The sequence below is a fragment of the Rattus norvegicus genome, chromosome 1, assembly GCF_036323735.1.
Source record: "Rattus norvegicus strain BN/NHsdMcwi chromosome 1, GRCr8, whole genome shotgun sequence".
NCBI lineage: Eukaryota > Metazoa > Chordata > Mammalia > Rodentia > Muridae > Rattus > Rattus norvegicus.
Genome location: NC_086019.1, coordinates 28,941,553 through 28,962,526, shown reverse-complemented (window position 1 = coordinate 28,962,526; position 20,974 = coordinate 28,941,553). Strand labels below are relative to the sequence as shown.

Here is a 20,974-nt window from a genome sequence, read left to right as displayed (position 1 = left end):
TGTCTGTCTTTGTCTCTGAGGTGTGTTTCCTGTAGGCAACAGAATGCAGGGTCCTCGTTGCATATCCAGTTTGTTAATCTATGTCTTTTTATTGGGGAGTTGAGGCCATTGATGTTGAGAGATATTGAGGAATAGTGATTATTGCTTCCTGTTATATTCATATTTGGATGTGAGGTTATGTTTGTGTGCTTTTGTTCTCTTTGTTTTGTTGCCAAGACGATTAGTTTCTTGCTTCTTCTAGGGTATAGCTTGCCTCCTTATAAGCTCTGGGTCCTAGCTATTCAGGACTGCCAGAACAATGTGTCCCTTAAACACAGAGTCAGAAAGTTTGCTTCCAAAAATCCTAGTATGGGATGGCTCTGGCATTATAGTCAATTTTCATGAAGATGGAGCAAGACAGTAATATTTGTTCTCTAAATCTGTTGAAATTCTAAGTCTCATTTCTGAATATTAAATGTCTCTTTAAATTTATCCCTATGAGAAAAGAGGCAAGCCGAGCAGTTGTGGCACATGCCTTAATCCCAGCACTTGAAGGCAGAAGCAGGTGTATCTCTATGAGTTTGAGTCTGACGTGGTCTACAGAGTGAGTTCCAGGACAGCCAGAGCTACACAAAAAAACTCTGTCTCAAAAAACATAGAATGAGGAGGAGGAGGAGGAAGAGGAGGAGGAGGAGGAGGAGGAGGAGGAGGAGGAGGAGGAGGAGGAGGAGGAGATACAAGCTGTACTTGGTGGTACAGGACTATAATGTCAGTGCTCAGGAGACAGAGGCAAGAGGATTTTGAGTTCAATATGAGCCATGGCTGGATATAGAAAACTTGGGAGAGGTGGGGGAGATGGAGATCAAGGAACTGGATTCTGCAGTTCTGCTCTCTGTGATGAGAGGGCACAGTAAGAAGACAGTCTTTTGCAAAACAGATGCAAGGTGTGCCAATACTTTGATTTGAAATTCTCAGATTCTAGAGCTGTGAAGAATAAATTTAGGTCAGTTAAGTCCCTCCCTCTATGGGATTATGTTGTAGGAAACTGAACAAGATTAAGATCCACATATGAAGAATAATTGTGATTATTTTGATCTAAAAGATACTATTTTTCTGGTAAACTTTTGGTAACACATTATAATTTAAAATTCACTATTTCAACTCAGTACAAATACTTTTTAACACCTATCATATTCAGGACTAGCTATCATGTGCTTTGGGACATATGAAGACAAGAAAATACATATAATGAGTGTAGGGATACAGCTCTAATATAGTGAACACCTTTTGTGGATTCAATTCTGAGCTGCACAAAACACATGTGCATATCTACAGATATACATTACAAAGAAGTAACAGTGTTTTTTAAAAATTCAAATGCTGAAAGAAATAATAAAGAAAGAAAGGGAAGGGAGGCAAGGGAAGAAATTATCAGGTCACGGTCCACTGAAAGATCTGGCTCAAAATAAAAGAAGAAATGCTCTTATCAACCAGATGCTAACCCATGCTTTTATCAAATAGTTGAGAAGCACATAAGACCATCATTCAACACAAGCAAGTGGAAGACAGGAAGGCAGGCTAAGATCACGTGGATAGTTAGTGCTTAGCTGGGATGGAAGGCAGACTCTCATATTTTGGTGGTAAACAATAAAGTCATCAAGCATAAAAATCCCTGGCTCTATTCAAGACCTTCTAAGTCATTGACTGCAGGAAGGGGTCCCAGAAATGGGTGTTTGTTCTACAGTTTCTAGGCAATTCTGAAATGTGCTAAAGGCAGAGACACCAGCTATCACAATATGGAGAACACTTCAGTTGAGATGCGATCTTCATGTTCCAATTCTCCATCTGAAAACTAAATTCAGTGATCTCTCTCTGATGTTGGCGCTTTAGTTTACCTCTTATTTATTTAATATGATAGTTATATTATAGCTCTGAGAATTTCTTACATGAATACAGTGTATTTTGGTCATGCTCACTGCCACTCCTCCCTGATCGGGCCAACCCCTCCCCACTTCCATGTGCTCTTTTTATCTTCTAACCCAGTGATTCTAATCTGTGATGCTAATATATTCATTGGTGTAGGGCCATCCGGAAGAGTGTGGTGGACCAAGAAACCTTAGCTCTCAAAGGCTCCTCAGCAGGGGTAGGGACTCATGAGCTCTTTCTCTCTCCATGCCGGGCATTGACTAGCTTGGTCTGTGTAGGTCTTGTGCAGAAAAGTACAGTTGCTATGAGTTCATTAGTCCAGTTTTCCCATCACACCCATATGATGTTCTGATCATAGACGGGTGTGATCTGATTCTCTGATCTGGTTCTCTAATCCTTACTGACCCCTAACTCTTGCAACATTTCCTGTCTCCTGGGTGGTTCCTGAGTCTTGGAGGGATGGGACATGATACAAATATGCCATCTATAGCAGAGCAGTTCATAAACATTCATGTATTCTGTACTTGATAGAATTTGACTTTCTGTATTCTTCTGTGAAACTTTTTTCTTTTTCCATCTTTATTAAATTGGGTATTTCTTACTTACATTTCAATTGTTGTTCACTTTCCCGGTTTCCAGGCCAACATTCCCCTAGCCCCTCCCCCTCCCCTTCTTTATGGGTGTTCCCCTCCACATCCTCCCCACATTACCGCCCTCCCACCCAACAATCACGTTCACTGGGGGTTCAGTCTTGGCAGGTCCAAGGGCTTCCCCTTCCACTGGTGCTCTTACTAGGCTATTCATTGCTACCTATGCAGTTGGAGCCCAGGATCAGTCCATGTATAGACTTTGGGTAATGGCTTAGGCCCTGGAAGCTCTGGTTGGTTGGCCTTGTTGTTCATATGGGGCATCAAGCCCCTTCAAGCTCCTTCAGTCCTTTCTCTGATTCCTTCAACTGGGATCCCGTTCTTGGTTCAGTGGTTTGCTGCTGGCATTCGCCTATGTATTTGCCATATTTTGGCTGTGTCTCTACACATCGGGTTCCTATCAGCCTGCACTTCTTTGCTTCATCCATCTTATCTAGTTTGGTGGCTGTATATGTATGGGCCACATATGGGGCAGGCTCTGAATGGGTGTTCCTTCTGTCTCTGTTCTAAACTTTGCCTCCCTATTTCCTCCCAAGGGTATTCTTGTTCCCCTTTTCAAGAAGGAGTGAAGCATTCTCATTTTGGTCATCCTTCTTGAGTTTCATGTGTTCTATGCACCTAGGGTAATTCAAGCATTTGGGCTAATATCCACTTATCAATGAGTGCATACCATGTGTGTTTTTCTGTGACTGGGTTACCTTACTCAGGATGATATTTTCCAGTTCCATCGACGAATTCCATAAAGTCATTGTTTTTGATAGCTGAGTAGTATTCCATTGTGTAGATGTACCACATTTTCTGTATCCATTCCTCTGTTGAAGGGCATCTAACTTCTTTCCAGCTTCTGGATATTATAAATAAAGCTGCTTTGAACATAGTGGAACATGTATCTTTGTTATATGTTGGAGCATCTTTTGGGTATATGCCCAAGAGAGGTATAGCTGGATCCTCAGGCAGTTCAATGTCCAATTTTCTGAGGAACCTCCAGACTGATTTCCAGAATGGTTGTGCCAGTTTGCAATCCCACCAACAATGGAGGAGTGTTCCTCTTTCTCCACATCCTCGCCAGCATCTGCTGTCACCTGAGTTTTTGATCTTAGCCATTCTCACTGGTGTGAGGTGAAATCTCAGGGTTGTTTTGATTTGCATTTCCCTTATGACTTAAAGATGTTGAACATTTCTTTAGGTGTTTCTCAGTCATTCAGCATTCCTCAGCTGTGAATTCTTTGTTTAGCTCTGAACCCCGTTTTTAATAATGTTATTTGTCTCCCTGCGGTCTAACTTCTTGAGTTCTTTGTATATTTTGGATATAAATACTCTGTCAGTTGAAGGATTGGTAAAGATCTTTTCCAATCTGTTGGTTGCCATTTTGTCCTAAGAACAGTGTCCTTTGCCTTACAGAAGCTTTATAGTTTAATGAGATTCCATTTGTTCATTCTTGATCTTAGAGCATAAGCCATTGGTGTTTTGTTCAGGAAATTTTCTCCCGTGCTCATGGTGTTTGAGATTCTTCCCCACTGTTTTCTTCTATTAGTTTGAGTGTATCTGGTTTGATGTGCAGGTCCTTGATCCACTTGGACTTAACCTTTGTACAGGGTGATAAGAATGGATTGATCTGTATTCTACATGCTGACCTCCAGTTGTACCAGCACCATTTGCTGAAAAGGCTATCTTTTTTCCATTGGATGGTTTTGGCTCCTTTGTCAAAAATCAAGTGACCATAGGTGTGTGGGTTCATTTCTGGGTCTTCAATTCTATTCCACTAGTCTATCTGTCTGTTTCTGTACCAATACCATGCAGTTTTTATCACTATTGCTCTGTAATACTGCTTGAGTTCAGGGATAGTGATTTCCCCTGAAGTTTTTTTATTGTTGAGGATAGTTTTAGCTATCCTGGGTTTTTTCTTATTCCAGATGAATTTACAAATTTTTCTGTCTAACTCTATGAAGAATTGGATTCTCATTTTGATGGGGATTGCATTGAATCTGTAGATCGCTTTTGGTGAAATGGCCATTTTTACTATATTAATCCTGCCAATCCATGAGCATGGGAGATCTTTCCATCTTCTGAGGACTTCTTCAATTTCTTTCTTCAGAGTCTTGAAGTTCTTATTGTACAAATCTTTTACTTGCTTGGTTAAACTCACACCGAGGTACTTTATATTATTTGGGTCTATTATGAAGGGTGTCGTTTCCCTAATTTCTTTCTCGGCTTGTTTCTCTTTTGTGTAGAGGAAGGCTAGTGATTTATTTGAGTTAATTTTATACCCAGCCACTTTGCTGAAGGTGTTTATCAGGTGTAGTAGTTCTCTGGTGGAACTTTTGGGATCACTTAACTATACTATCATATCATCTGCAAATAGTGATATTTTGACTTCTTCTTTTCCGATCTGTATCCCCTTGATCTCCTTTTGTTGTCTGATTGTTCTGGCTAGAACTTCAAGAACTATATTGAATAAGTAGGGAGAGAGTGGGCAGCCTTGTCTGGTCCCTGGTTTTAGTGGGATTGCTTCAAGTTTCTCTCCATTTAGTTTAATGTTAGCGACTGGCTTGCTGTATATGGCTTTTACTATGTTTAGGTATGGGCCTTGAATTCCTATTCTTTCCAGGACTTTTATCATGAAGGGGTGTTGAATTTTGTCAAATGCTTTCTCAGCATCTAATGAAATGATCATGTGGTTTTTATCTTTCAGTTTGTTTATATAGTTGATTACGTTGATGGTTTTCCATACATTAAACCATCCCTGCATGCCTGGGATGAAGCCTACTTGATCATGGTGGATGATTGTTTTGATGTGCTCTTGAATTCGGTTTGCCAGAATTTTATTGAGTATTTTTGCGTCGATATTCATAAGGAAAATTGGTCTGAAGTTCTCTTTCTTTGTTGGGTCTTTGTGTGGTTTAGGTATAAGAGTAATTGTGGCTTCATAGAAGGAATTCGGTAGTGCTCCGTCTGTTTCAGTTTTGTGGAATAGTTTGGATAGTATTGGTATGAGGTCTTCTATGAAGGTCTGATAGAATTCTGCACTAAACCCATCTGGACCTGGGCTCTTTTTGGTTGGGAGACCTTTAATGACTGCTTCTATTTCTTTAGGAGTTATGGGGTTGTTTAAATGTTAAATGGGTTTATCTGTTCCTAATCCTGAATCTTCTCTGCAACTATTGAGAAAGTTCACTCTAACTTCCAGGAACAAAACAGAAAGCAAGGCCACTTCTCCCTCACTGTTCAGGATGCTGGCTTTTATTGTTAGAAGTGGGTCTATATGGAATTACCTGGAAAGATCTCAAAAATCTTCTACTATTCCACCAACATATGGGAAAATCAATCCACATTCACTATGCCAATACCCTCCCCACTCCCTCCCCACTCCCTCCCCACTCCCTCCCCACCTTCCTCCCCACTCCCTTACCCCCATACACACACACTTCTTTGCATTTCTGCGATTGCATTACTGAAAATAATTCATACCCATTGTAATCCTAAAAAATGTTCTAAACTCAAGTCAATTTGGTAAACAAAAGTAAGAATTCAACCAGGGCACAAAATGCCAGTGGCCTAAGTGCCTTATGCTTAAAACATGAAATCTCATTTTCGTGAGTTTTACAGCTAATTAAAAAGATTTATCAGCATCCAAAAGGAACCCCTTGGAGGAAACAGGGCTGCATGCAGTGATTAATGATAACCAGTCTCCTCACAATATGGAAACTATCACACTCTAACTGTTCATGTATGAAGAGGGACCAGCATCTAGAAAGAGGAGGTGTCAGGCTGAGGACAGAGTAAGACCACAAATGATATTCATCTCCCTCTGTCTTCCAGACAGCCTTCACTATCAAGTTCAGCTCTGATCACTTGCCCAAACCTTCCTAACTAAGGGTTAATTTTCTTCCACAATGCAGTCAGTGTGGCCTGCAAAGGGACTGGGAAGGATCATGGTTGTGTTCAAGCAAGTCTTTGTGGAGAGCTGACAGCAGTATCTCTCTGAACCTCAGTTTCCTTATCCTAAAGACTGTGAAGAAGACTATTAACATATTGTTTAGTTTTAAGGATTATATGAGATAACACACATAAAAATACTTAATGCCCTGTTTAAATAAATGCCTATAAGATGGTATTATTATATAATCACATCATTAATGTTCAAACTGGGTTCATATATGATGATGTCACTAGCCAGAATACAATTATCTAGACAATAAGAAACATTTCATTTAATAAACAGGGGGGAAAAAACAAAGGGTAAAATGAAAAAGTTTCTCACCAATTGAGTTCTATGGAACTTCATTTTTTACTTCAGTTTCTTCTTCGATTTTTTTTTTTTTCACAAACTTCTGCCTCAGGAATATCACAAAATCTCAAAGTCATTTCTACTCAGATTTGGAGAAAGAAAATGTGTGTGCTTTAGGCACATGGGAATGGGCAGAAAGGAGGCAGAGGAGAGAGTATCTGTGCAGCAGACATCATGGCAGCCCTCCAGCATCCTCTGAGCTCTGACCACTCACAGCAAGCTGGAAACCAATTTGAACCTTGATTCTACTGTGGAAACCCTGGAGAGAAAGCAGAAAAGGGGTGGGTCCTTGGCTCTCTAAGGGGAAGCACATCTGGATCATTATCCCCAGACGTTAATCTCACTTTCCTGTATTCACCCCTTATCCAGAGAAGTCACAATAGTCAAAGTAGCCCATGGTCACTGTGTCACATGTCATCCATGTGTTTGGTTTGGTTTTTATTCATGTGATTCTGTTTTTGCAATTTCCTTTAACTGCCCAGACTCCTTGTCAACAGATCAACTGGAAATACCCATACCCATACTAGTTAATTCTTAAAAAATAGAGGACACTTTAGCTTGACACTTTATGTTAAGGCCCTCACTGAGCTAAGGGCTCAGTCAAGGATTTCCTTAGAGCTAGTTAGAGCAAATCAATGGAAGGCAGGAAGGGAGAGAGGGGACAAAATCTTTAACTGTTCTTTAACTTGGCTTTCTTGGGGCCTCAAAGAAACCCTAATTTTTTTTAGGCAAAATTCCATTTCACTAATACCTTGTTGCAATCATTCCTCACTCTAAGGATAGCAGACACATTATTGGAGGTCACCCTTTCATGTGTCTAAAAACCCCAAATACTGGGTCATTTGCCAAGTTAGCCCTTGCCCCTTTGCAACATGAAATTTTTCTAGTGAGTTTCCTCTTTTATCTGCTTTCATAGGTTAGCTTTAATTACAGACCATTCCAGCTGACAATCAAGATGGTTCTAGTTCATGTGTCTAAGAAACCTGTTTCCGGGTAAATTCTTCCAGCCACCAATCAAAAGAAGACTGCTTTAGTTTGCCTTCTGCTGCCAGAAAAAAACATGACCAGTAGCAGCTTGTGGAAGAAAGGTCTATGTCAGTTGTCATCATCACAAAGGCAAACCAGGGCTCAGAGTCAAAGCAGGAACCTGGAGAAAGGAGCTGAAGCTGAGGCCATGGAGGAAGGCTGCTTATTGGTTTGCTCCCCAAAGTTTGAGACATTTTTCTCCATTAAGGTTCCTTGTCCTAGATTATCCTAGCCTGTGTATAGGTGACAAAAAACTTAAGCAGCACAAGGTTGATGTGGTAAGAAGCATGTTTCCAGGTAAACCTAAAAGGATGTAGGGCAACTCAGGATCTTCCCAACTGTGTCCATTAATATTCAAGCTCTGAGGAATAGTCTGAGCACCTGAATAGCATCTTTCCTTTTACATCACAACATAGGTACTACTATCCCAATTTCACAAATAAAGAGAAACCTCAGAGAACCAAAGCAACTTGCCCAGAACTACACAGCTCAGGGATAATAGCAATGTAATTTCTGACACATCTAATCCATTGAGTATTTACTGCATACTAAGCGCTGTTCTAAACACTTTATGTGAGTGCATGCATTTTCTAAACCTTTCAAGTTTTGTCAGCCTCGTGTCATTGTTGAGAAAACTGAGTCTTTAAAATGCCAGCACTTTGCTGAAGGTGTTATAGTGAATTGAGAATCTGGGATTGAAGGAAAGTTTTCTTAAACTCAAACTTTGGCCTGGAATGAAAGGGTGAGTTATCTGGAGGTATACCAGATGTCTCGGAAGCATGCTTTCTCAGCAGATAAAATATAAAATAGGATCTTGCCTCATAGCTGGGTTCTATGTGGTCCTACTTAGGCTGAGGACCCAGATCCTGCTCCTACCCTCCCCTGTTACTACAAGGGGCTTGCAGGAGCTTCAAGTGTCAAAGGCCTGCAAGATTAAGGAAGAAACCTCAGGAAGCCAGCATGTTAGGAAACTGCTCTATAACTGACCACTCTCAAGCCCTCAGCAATGAATTTAAGTGCTCTTTGTCTCAAATCAGGGCCACAGTTCACCTAAGGGAATTGCCTGTTACTTCTAAACTAAAAGAAGCTTGAAGTATCAGGTAATTACAGTTAACTATCTTTTTAAAACTCCCTGCTCTACACGAATGTTTTAAACAAATGAATTTTAAATAAAATATAAAGAGTTGAACCCAAAGGTTAAAATCATTCACAGGAGGAATAGTCTGCTATTGCAGATTCTTTTCAAGAAATATCAACTTTAGGATGGATATTTAACCATTTATTTGAAGGGATCACATTGCAGAAGCTCAGCACCCATTTTCTAAATGGATTGATTTTAACTGTTTTGTTCGTTTTCTTACAAACATCTTGCTTTTAGACTACCTTTGTTCTCAAAGTATAATTCACACTGTATGATTTATGGAGGGTTGTTATCTTGTTAGCAATTGCCACTGTTTATTGCATATATGCTGACAAAAGATTGTCTCTAATCTTTCATTTTGACTTTCATTGTATCTTGTAGGAGAATTGCTTTCCTAAGAGCCTGCATCTGTTCTTTCAAAATACAAGTCAATGACGACAAAGTGGGACCTCTAGCCCCTACCTAAATTCTTAGGCAACCAAACTCCAGTCCTCTACAGATCTGGGCTATCTTCACAGTTCTGTGCTCAACTTCTTGTTAAAAATGGTGAAAGAAAAGTGAGATGGCTCAGTGTGTAATGACACTTGCAGTGCAAGCCTGTAGACCTGAGTTCAATCTGTAAAACTCATACAGAGGTGGAAAGCAAGAATTGACTTCACAAAAATTGTCCTCTGACCTCCACACATGTGTACCAAGGCATGCATCACTCCTTGTGATGGTTTGCATATCCTTGGCCCAGGAAGTGGCACTATTAGAAGGTGTGACCTTATTGGAGGAAGTATGTCACTGTGGGGTGGGCTTGGAGACCCTCCTCGTACCCTCCTGAGGATGCTCAATCTGTTCTTGGCTTCCTTCGAGTGAAGATATAGATCTCAGCTCCTCCTGCACCATGCCTGCCTGGATGCTGCCATGCTACAGCCTTGATGATAATGAACTGAACCCCTGAACCTGTAAGCCAGCCCCAATTAAATGTTGTCCTTTATAAAACTTACATTGATCATGGTGTCTGTTCACAGCAATAAAACCCTAACCAAGACACTTCCCAACAGTAATAATAATTAAAATTTAAGACAATGAAGAATAGAAAATATACTAAGCCTTTTGGCACACTTCATAAGTTCTCCAAGGGGTCCAAGAGCGCTGGTTTAATTGAAGTATCAGCAGACAAGGGAACTTCTCAGAGACCTCTCAGCTGCTGCCAGAGGCACCATCAGTCCAGAGCCTCGAGGTGATGCATGTGCTCTTTCTCCCTTCAACCCATGCCCACCTGTGCTCACCAAATCACCATAAGCATCAGGCACCACACCTTTTTCTTCCATCCCTACAGGCTCACTTGAAACTTTCCTGCCTACTTGTAGCTCCTTTTAATTCCCTCAATGATCAAGAGCTGCAGTTGTACCTTTAGGAATATAATATCAAACTTGATCAACTTGATTAGCCATACTAGTATCATGGTCTTACTAGGCAGCGCTAACCTCCATTAGCTAACCTCTATAGTTTGAGCCAACATTCCATCCCTTACTCCTACTTCTAGATCTCTGACATCAGTTCCACTGTGATGAATCATTTAAGTCCTGTGTCTCAGAGGCTCACATCCTCCCAGATTTCTGCTCGGGACTGTAAAAGCTTTTGTTCAATAATTGTTTATTTTTGAGCTCAGAGTGATTGCCAACCTCACTAACACTGACACTGCCTGTCCACAGACCACTGCCACGCAGAGGAACAGCATCTGGCTCCATCTCAGACGTCTCAGCCTCTACACACACTCATCTGCACTCTCAGAAGAGTCTCTGGGGGATTCATCTGCATATTAAAATGTGAGAGCAGAGAATCCAGTCTAGAATTGTCTGTTATACCACAACATTGAATTTTTTTTCTTTTCAAATCCCAACTGTGAGACATCTTCACAAAATCAGAAAGAACTGCTATAGAAATCTTTCTCAATACATTCTACTGAATTCAGTTAATTGAAACTAAAAATAAAGACTTCTCCCATAAAGAAGCTTACTGTTTCTACTATTTCTGTTTGGTTTGGGGATTAGTCTAGGTATCTCTTGCATATCTTGCATATTAATTAATATAAAAAGCTGAGTAACTTTTCAACTAATATTTCCCTATTTATGTCATAAATGTTTGTTTGTTTGTTTGTTTGTTTGTTTGTTGATAGAATACTGTTACTCTGTTACACAGTGTGGCCTGTAATTCTCTGTGGCCTAGCCTGGCCTCAAATTCATGACAACAGTCCTGGCTCAACATTCTGAGTACTGAATAGTAAAATACCATATCCATAAAGATGCTTCATTTCTTTTAAGATCATCAGAGGTGTGTGTACATGTGTGTGCATGCATGTGTGTGTGTGTCTTTGTGTGTGCCAATGTGCACACATGTGTATATGTGACATTTGTGTTCTTGTGCATATAGAGGCCTAAAAAAGTCATCTAATCCTCTGGAGTTATAAGCACAGGATGTTGTAGGCCACTCAGTGTATGTCCTGTTCTGTAGAAGAAAAATAAGCACTCTTAACTTCTATGCTCTCTTCAGCTCTAACAAGGTATTTATATTGTTTTCTGTTTGTCTGCTTGTCTGTTTGTAGTGCTGCATAATGAACCCAGAGCCTTCCACATGCTAGGTAGGCTCTCCAACCTGCAAGCCATCATTGTATAGGAAAGAAAAAGATCCACATAAAGGGAGGAATGAACTAACTTTTATAATTTGTCCTCTGACCTCCACATGAGGGGCGTGGCATGGGTGTGGTTACACAGACACAAGCAGAAAATAAATAAATGTTATTTTTTTAATTCTGTAGACTATAACTTGTACTCATTGCATGGCATGAGGTTGAGCTTCATGTTCGACTTGACAGAATTTGAAAATGCCTAGAAAGCAAAGCCCTGAGTGGGTCTGTGAGAATGTTTAGTCAGAGTTAATGGAGGTAGGATGATAGCCTGAATGTGGGTCGTACCAGCAGATGGGCTGAGATCCCAGAGTAAACAAAAAGAAGATGAATAAAGTATATTTTATCTTCCTGTGGATGCAACAGGATCAGCTGCCTCTCAGCCCTGCTGCCAGCTGGGACCACTCTCAGCTCAGCCTTCACCACCGTGGTGGACCCTCAGACAGTGAGCCAAAATGAGCCCACCCATTCTGCAGCTGCTTCTGCCAAGTCTGCCATCAGAAAAAAGAGGAATATGACTAACACATACAGGATATATAGTCTAATTTATGTATTCATAGTAAATGCATGAATAAAAATTAATCCACAATGTATTTAACGACTCATGAGCATCATTTAGGGTATTTGGTCAGCCAATATGATACCAGCATCCATCCCTCCATCCCCTAGTCATCATGGAATTTTATATTGTGTGATGGGTGAGATGTATTTGTCAGTTTGGGGACTCAACTTAATCAGCTATTTATAAAGAAATACATTTGTGGGGAGATTGTTTAAATTTTTATGCAGTTAAATGAATAAAGCAGGTTTGTCATTTAAGTAATCACCTCTGATTGTCATTAAGTAGGCTGGCCCATACAAATATCATAACTTTTTAAGTAGCAGACTAATAAGCTGTACGTGTTCGTTCTGGTCCTACTGCTAACTTTTAACTCTCTTAGAATGCACAACAAGTAATTGAAGAAAGCCAGTAGCAAGTTTAAAAGCTAAAATTATAATACAGACTTGATGAGGTTAAATGTAAATTATCTCAGGACTGTGGGCTGATGGACCTTTACGTTTCCTAGTTAAATGTGGAGAAGAATCCAAGCTTTGGCAATATGTAGAAGCTAACATGACCGGAAGCTTTTCTTACTAACGGATAACACAATGGTGGGTTTTCCAAACAGAAACCACATTTGCGTACACATTACACTGCTTCGTTCAGCTGAGGTTCTTTGAGGTTTTGGGTTATTCGAGACAAGATCTCCACTATGTTAGACCAGACTGACCTTGAACTCACAATATTCCTGCCTCGGCCTTACAAATCCTGAGATTACAGATGTGTGCCTCTAAAGGTCCTTTGGCTTCAACTCAACTGAAGGGATTCTGGCTTCTGTAGACATATACATATATGTATAATATATAATTGTGTATATTAAATACATGAATTTGGAATAGGATAGGATAAGAGAACTCCTTGGAAAGATGGTGTCTGTAAGCAAGGGCTCATCTGAAGTGCCTTTTGGACTTTGGGACCTAATAGTGACAAGCCAGAAGTCTTGGATCTATGCACTCTTTGGCCCGTTCAACTATTTCGATAGAATAAGTGAGCCTCATCTCAGTCAGTAAACAACACTTCACTGATATGACCGCTCCCACCACTGGAGGGAAACAGACCTTGGCGGTAGCCCCATGGGCCCACGATTCTGAAGAGGACAGTGTCATTTCTAAATGGAAGACAAGAGCAACGGATGAAAGAATAGTTGGACTGGTACTTAGTTCTTTCTGAGAACTGTCAAGAAAGTGAGAAAAAAGAACACGCATGAATTAAGAGAAAGAATTTACTGAGAAGCAGAGCAAATACTCTAGAGGAAGTAAGCCATGTTAGCTAAAATAAACAAATGATTAACCTTGATAACAGACTTTTAAGAGCTTTGCGATGACCTCAGTCATCTTTTGCCTCTGTTAGCAGATAAGAAACACAAGGCTAACTTGAGGTTAGGACCTCACTTCTCAGATTTTAACATCCATATAAATCTGATCTGCAGATCCTGGTTCGGTTTCGGCAGGCTTGGCAAAGGGCCCAGGATTCCCAATGTCTACAAACTAAAGGTGGTTGCTTACGATGCTGGTTGACAGAGGACATACTAAATAGCAAAGTACCAATGGGCTGTGTGCCACATACCCACCCACACCCACCATCCTGCCGGTCTGTGAACCTTCACTTACATTAAACCATTTTCATTACAATTACACCAATAATCAAGATTTTTAGTTAGAAGAAGCCACTAGAAACACTTTTAGAAACACTTGTTGGGCAAGGAGACTGAAAACACTACAGTACAGTGGGCATTTCATTTATCTGAAGGATGTTCTGTTTTTGAGTATAGACACTTCATAGACAAAGGTTTTATCTTCTGATTTGAAAGCCAGCTGAAGGCCAATGTTTCTTTCTCAAACTGCTGCTACATTCAGATTTCTAAAAAACTGACTTTCCCCCAGGCCTCCGAAGTGGGCAGTGTTTGTCATCAGAGTTGGGAGAGAGAGCAGAGACTGAAGGAAAGGTCATCCAGAGACTGTCCCACCTAAGGATTCAACCCATCTGCAGACACCAAACCCAAACACTATTGCTGATGTCAAGAAGTGCTTGCTGACAGGAGCCTGTTACAGCTGTCCCCTGAGAGGCTCAGCTAGAGCCGGACCAATACCAATGTGGATGTACATAGCTAAACATTGGTCTGAGGATTGCCTTATCTAGCATCACTAGGAGGGGAGCCCCTTGTTTCTGTGGAGGCTTGATGCTCCAGAATAGGGGAATGTTACGGCAATGAGGTGGCAGTTGGGTGGGTGGGTAGGGGAACTCCCTCATAGAAGTAGGGGAAGGATGGATGGGATAGGGGTTTGCAGGAGGGAAAACTGGGAAGGGGATAACATTTGAAATGTAAATAAATAAATATAGATAAATAAACAAAGAAAAGGAAAAAAGGGGGAAAAAGGGCAAAACTCTGAGACTCATTGATTCTGCACCTTCCAGAGGGAGCTCTGACTTTATCGTCACCTCCAGCAATGACTAGCCAGGCCCCATGAGCAGTGCAACCCCATCTCTATGGGTGTCATGACATCATTTTCAGTCCTGGTTGCTCCAAATGGTGGTGGGACTTTGCAAATGGCTTTTTCTTTCCCCAGAGAAGTCGCCTCCAGATCGAAACCCAAGTCTCCATGCTTGCACAGCAGGCATTTTACAATGTAGCCTTCTCTCCAGGCACCTGGAGATTGCTCTTATACTCTCCTAGAGAATAAACTGAAGGATGAAGCGGGTCCTCTTCCTCAGCACATCTTGTCTCCATGTTGAGGACTCAAAGATAAGACAAGCCACAGAGCTACAACAAATCAAGTGTCCAGCAAACCAGTCTGGCTCTTCAATTAGTACGATTACTTTCAGAGACAGACTGTTCAAAAACATTCAGACTTAATTCAACATTTACAAAAGAAACAAACGAAAAACCAAAACACCTAAATGCCTTTCAATCAATGAAATACTCTAAGTATCTCCTGAGATTTCTGAAGAGAGCAGCTAAGAGATTTCTAAAGACAGTGCCCCCAGACAGATAATGCAGTTCACCAAAATACACTCTCCAGAGAGTGTCCCATTCTGAAGACAAAGGGAGTTCAAGGATTATCCAAGCATATCCTGGGCTATGCTTAAGGCTGTTTTGTGAAGGGAAAACAATGTGCAAAATAAGTTTACTTATTGATTCTCAGTGAATAATAACAACTGCCACTTTCCAAAAGGTAGGCACTGTAAATGTCATAAGATCAAGGTTCCTTTGATGAAATTGCAGGAGGATTCATTGATTAAGTGAGCCTCCAACCCTTCTGTAATTATCTATCATGCAAGGTAAAAATGTGAAAACGCAGCAGAGTGGAAGCTTTTCTTCCTAGCGAATTTTGAGGCCAGGTGCAGGCCTGCAGACCTGAGAGTCTCTGTTATCTTCAGACCTCGTTTCCTATCTCCTGTGGATAACCAGGGCTCCAGACCCTGGCCATCAGAGCAGTTCACCTCACACGTGCACACTTAACAACACTTCAGGGTCTGCATTCCTTCTCCAAGTACAACATCCTCTGAAGTAAATGACTAGCTCTGCCCAAGGACTCTGTGACTTCAGGCCTAGAGCCCCACAATGGTATTTTCTCCCAACTCACACATCGGCCCTATCTTTAGTGGATGGGAAACCACTCTACAAGCCACAGAGGCACCAGGCCGCCAGGAAGTAAACTGCTGCTGACCCAAAAGACAGGCAGACAGCTACAGAAAAGATATCATTCTTTTGCTTAGGTAAAAGTGAAGGTCCCACTTCAAGGGAGGTGGTGACAGAACCCAGAAAAGATCTGAAAACATACAGGCAACAAACCAAGCTTTTCCACTTCTCTTTTGGAATCAACAGTGTCTTCCAGTGATGGAAACATTGAAATCAAATGAAAATGATCTTAGGAAACATCTTGAATAATTACTTCCTCAGATTTTTGCCTGGTGGGCATAATACCAGGGCTTGGGTTTTCTCATCCTTGGTCTTCATAAATTGTTTTTAATAAGTTATTCTCTCCTTTCCCCCCAAGACAGGGCTTCTCGGTGTAGCCCTGGCTGTCCTGTAACTTGCTTTATAGTTCAGGCTGGCCTTGAACTCACAGAGATCCTCCCCTCCTCTGCCTTCTAAGTGCTGGGATTAAAAGCATGGGCCATCATGCTCAGATCGCTAGAGATTTTTATTCCAAAGAAGATAGCAAAGGGAAGAGTGTTCTACTGTTAAGGACCACAAATAATAGCAGAGATGAGTTGAGTACCTTGCTTTGTTGGGATGTGTCAGCTTAGTCCTTGTCTTGGTCCTTGCTTCTACATGAAAGCTGCAATCTTAGCTTCATATTTGAGCTAGATATTACTTGGCATTGAGCTAAGACATGTAAGACAGTGGTTCTCTCCAGACAAAGAAGATGGTGGCCAGCCCACTAGGTTAGGGAAGTGGAAAGGCAAATGAATTTGTTCTTTACTCCAGGCCTACTTTTGAATTGTTTTGAATCTTAAGCCATGTAAACATATTGCCTATTCAAAAACATAACTTAAACTTTACAAAGAGACTTGTAGAGCTTTATGGGTCACTGAAGGAGCATGAAGACATTGTAGTGAAACTTTACAGGCACGAAAAGGAACATTAAAAGAAAATAATTTAGGCTTAAAGAGAAGTAACATACACAAAAGAAAATGTTATATTAAACTTCCTTTACTACTCCCACATTTACTCAGTGTACTATTCAGAAAACAACATGAGAAAATCTAATTTTTAACATTTATTTACTTATTATGTATTTTTATATAGGTATGCCTTTGTGAATTTCTATGCACCACACGTATACAAGTTTCTTCAGAAGGCAGTGGGGTCATCTGGAACTAGAGTTACAATTACTTGTGAATTCTCTGATGTGGCTGGGAACTGAACCTAGGAATCTCCGTATGAACAGTGAGTATTAATAACCACCATCTTGCTAAGATCCTTGTTTGCTTTTAAAAGTGCCACTAATGATGTGCAGAATAATTATATTTTTTAAAACAAAATTGTCTGTACCTGTCTAAGAAACACATGTTCCATTTAGTCTTAGGTCCTGGTTTGAATGTGGTGACAGCACAGTCTTGGTGAGAATGTGAGGTCTGAATTGAACCTCTTCCAGGACCTCTTGAATGAGATGCACAGAGGCAGTGATCAATGCAAAAGCAAGAGTAGTTTAATTCTGACATGTTGGGGTCAATTCACTTCTAGGGGAGACAACCCTGAGCAGACTCTAACAAAGAATTACATAGAATTCAAACCATTGGGGGCAAAATTTGCACAACGGTAACTAGGCAGGGTACTATGTGCATTTGGTGGATCAAAGCAACTTTCAGATCGGCTCAGTATATTGTTCAAGACTTTCCCAAGTGGGGGTTGGGAGGTGGGTGTTGATTGGAAACCACAGGTAGCTTTGTGTGACAGTTTGGCTTGCAGCTGTTCCAGGGAGCTTTATTTCCTCCTGGAAAGGAGGGATCCTTATGCTCAGAGGTTTGTGGTGGGAATTTCCCCACTGGCCCCAGATTGGCCCTAACTCTGGTTCTTTCAAGAAGAGCCAGCAAGGGAAACAGAGAAAGGTGAAGGAGACATAGCAGAACAAACAAGGAGAAGAGGGCTCTTCCCTACCCCTCTCAGCCTCATCAGTAAAGGTGTGGAGAAGTCACCAAATATGGTGACTGGAAACAGTCTGGCTGCTCTTGATAGGTTCCTTGAAGGACCTGGGAAGAAGAAAGGCTGGACGCTAGGGCATCTGAAGTCACTATGGTCCTCATGGCCGAGTGCTAAAACAGGCAACACAGTCTATTTTTTCATTTATGACAAATCACTGGAGATTGATCAGCAAAATACCCTTTAGGTATGTATATCAGCAGGATTTCAAAATCCTGACACTGAAACAGCTCATTTGTCTGAGATTGGAGAAGCAACTCCCTGAGACAGTGTTTGTGTTCTTCCTTGGAGAGAGAGAGAGAAAGACAAGCATGAGCTGGCAAGCCACCATCTTTATTTTCCTCAGCTTGCTCTTCTGCAGGCCTATACTGTCAGCTCTGTGAGAAGAGCAAATCAATAAAAACCATTTCTTCCTTATAGGAGGCCAATTTCAGACTGTTTCTTGGCTCTGGAGCAAGTTATCTGTCAGTCAGGGTCAGGAGGTTTCTGTCACAATTCCTCAAGAAATCTTTACACAGTCACACTGAGAATCAAGGAAAACTTTACAGATGGGACACAAAAGCACCAAGGTGGTGATGCTTTGCTCCAGGCAGATCTAAGTATGTGGCACATGAAGTACAGAAGAGGTCATGAACTGTGACCTAAAATGGGAGATGAAACAGACTTCAGAGCAGTGGCAAAGTTACCAACCAACAGCTCTACAGGAGGCCTTCAGTGTGGAAGGCGGGCACTTCAGCCAGGACACCATTTTGAAAGAAGTTCAAGTTTCCCTAAGAGCTGTGACAACAACACAGGGTAGGAATGCTATAGGGAGTGAATTTCCCTGATTATGAGCAAATTTTTGTAACAGGATCTCTTGGTTACATTTCTGTTGCTGTGAGAAAAATATCCTGACAAAAGAAACTTAATATAGAAAAGGTTTGTTTTAGCCCACAGTTTGAGCATATAGTCTATCATGGTGGGGAAATCAAGGCAGCAGGAGCTCGAAATGGGTGGTTATATTGCACCACAGATAAAGGAGCATACACATAAATGCTGCTGCTCGATTCTCTTGTTCACTGACACAATCCAAGATGCCATCCAGGAGAAGATGCCATCGTCCACAGTAGGCAGGTGTTCTCAATTCAACCATTAACGATAAACCCTACAGGTATCCCCCTGGATCATTCTAGATTCTGTCAGGTCAACACCACTAACATAGACATATACATCATATATGCATACACTACTAACATAACATATACAGCATGCATATAAATCCTTTCTGATCCAGGCAGAGTGGCTTCTGCTTCATTTCTTCTCTTCATGAACACATTTAATTTCAAACACACAACTACTTAACAATTAATTGTGTATATCTAGACACCATTGTTCTTTATGCCTAGAACTCCTTCCTGCCTGGCTTTAATGTCTCACATTAACTGACAATTTCACTTTTTCTTTGGGAGGTTAGATACAACCTTCTCTTGACCTAATCCTCTCCCACTTTTTAAATGCAGGTTTTATTCTTCATCAGGTATGGCCTGGCCAATTGACCAGAAAAATGTTGCCATCAGAAAGACAATTTATCGCTTCTCGGCCTTTTGGCTAAGATCAAGTGTAGAAAGACAATTTATTATATACAGGTCTTGAGAGGTGGGTCAGGTTGCAATACATGGACACAGAAGCAATGAGCCTGGAAGGAAAGATAAGAAAGAAAGAAAGGAAGAAAGGAAGGAAGGAAGGAAGGAAGGAAGGAAGGAAGGAAGGAAGGAAGGAAGAGGTTATTGCTTCCATGTAAAAGGACAGGCAAAGGAAAATAAACAGACATAGAATCAGTTTGAAGAGTTTACCTAGATTTTAGAACTTGGGAATTTGCTAGCTGACTCAATGGATAAAGTACTTAACATGCACCTATAAAGACTAGAATTTAGATCTGCAGAACTCATGTAAAAAGATGTGACAACACCCTATAATCCTAGAATTCTGTAGGCAGAGACAGGTAATCCTTGTTACAGGTTGGCTAGCTGGACTAATGAGTATTGGTAAAAACCTTTGTTCAGCAAGGGACCTGCATCAATAAAGTGAAGAATGATCAAGGAAGAGACTTCAGGACTTCATAAGCACATCCATACATACAGGTGCCACACATATGAGAATATACACACGCTCACTCATGCACTATAAAGAGTTTTAGCAGATGCTGAAATGTAGTCACTCTTCCTACTTGCCTTATATTTGTCTGCAGAGTGATTACACTAGGGAAATAGAGGTCCCTATTAAATGTTAAAGGAGGTGGAATGTTACAGAGTATATAGGAAAGACACAGCAAAGAAGGTAAATCTACCTTTTAGGAATTGGCTAACCTCAGGCGAGTCATATCTCTAAGGTTAGCAAAGGCCTGGATGTTGAATGTCAGAAAAACATGGCTGCTGCACTGTACTACAGTTGAACGTAGTTGGCTGCAGCTTTACATCACCAGGGATTTGCTCTGTGGAAGGAGTCACCACTCTATTTTATTTTGTTTCCCACATCTGTTTTTCAGGCTGTAATCTCACTGAGGACAGACTGTCTAACTCATTACTGAGAAATTATCTTGATAGGCTTCCAGGACTAACCTTAGGCTCCACTGTGTTGGATGAAGTTCCTCGCTGTAGGACTGAGCTTTCTGGGCCACACGATCCATGGGAAGGGGGATATGTCTTCTTTTCCACATTGCACAGCATCCCCTTGGGATCCACGTATTACCATGAACAGTCTTTTGCTTAACTTCTGAAAGCCAGATTTCAGGCAAAATACAAGGTTGAGCTGTTTTTAAAGTTCTTGATCTGTTTCTCAAAAGCTAAGGAAGAAGACAAGCTAACAAATGCTAGATCAAAAGGACTTTTATTTGTTTATTTTTCTCCCAAAGATAAGGCTGCAGAATTAAATGTCAAAGGACCTTGTGACATTTCTGGAAGCAGCTCTGCGTGTAGCTTTTAACTAATCAGTTTTAATCCAAGTTAGTAGGAGATTCAGAAAAGGCTTTGGGCTAGTCCACAGCTGGAAAGATGTTGCCATGAATTC

At 41.0% G+C, this 20,974-nt stretch overlaps 1 long non-coding RNA gene across 2 annotated transcripts in view; it reads left to right on the top strand.

Moving 5' to 3' along the window:
- LOC134482587 (uncharacterized) overlaps nt 1-20,974 on the top strand; it is a 44,688-nt gene that overhangs the window by 18,457 nt on the left and 5,257 nt on the right. For both annotated transcript variants that reach the window (XR_010058895.1, XR_010058896.1), the window contains one exon: nt 17,036-17,176. This is a non-coding gene — a long non-coding RNA (uncharacterized LOC134482587). The remainder of the gene's footprint in view (nt 1-17,035; nt 17,177-20,974) is intronic.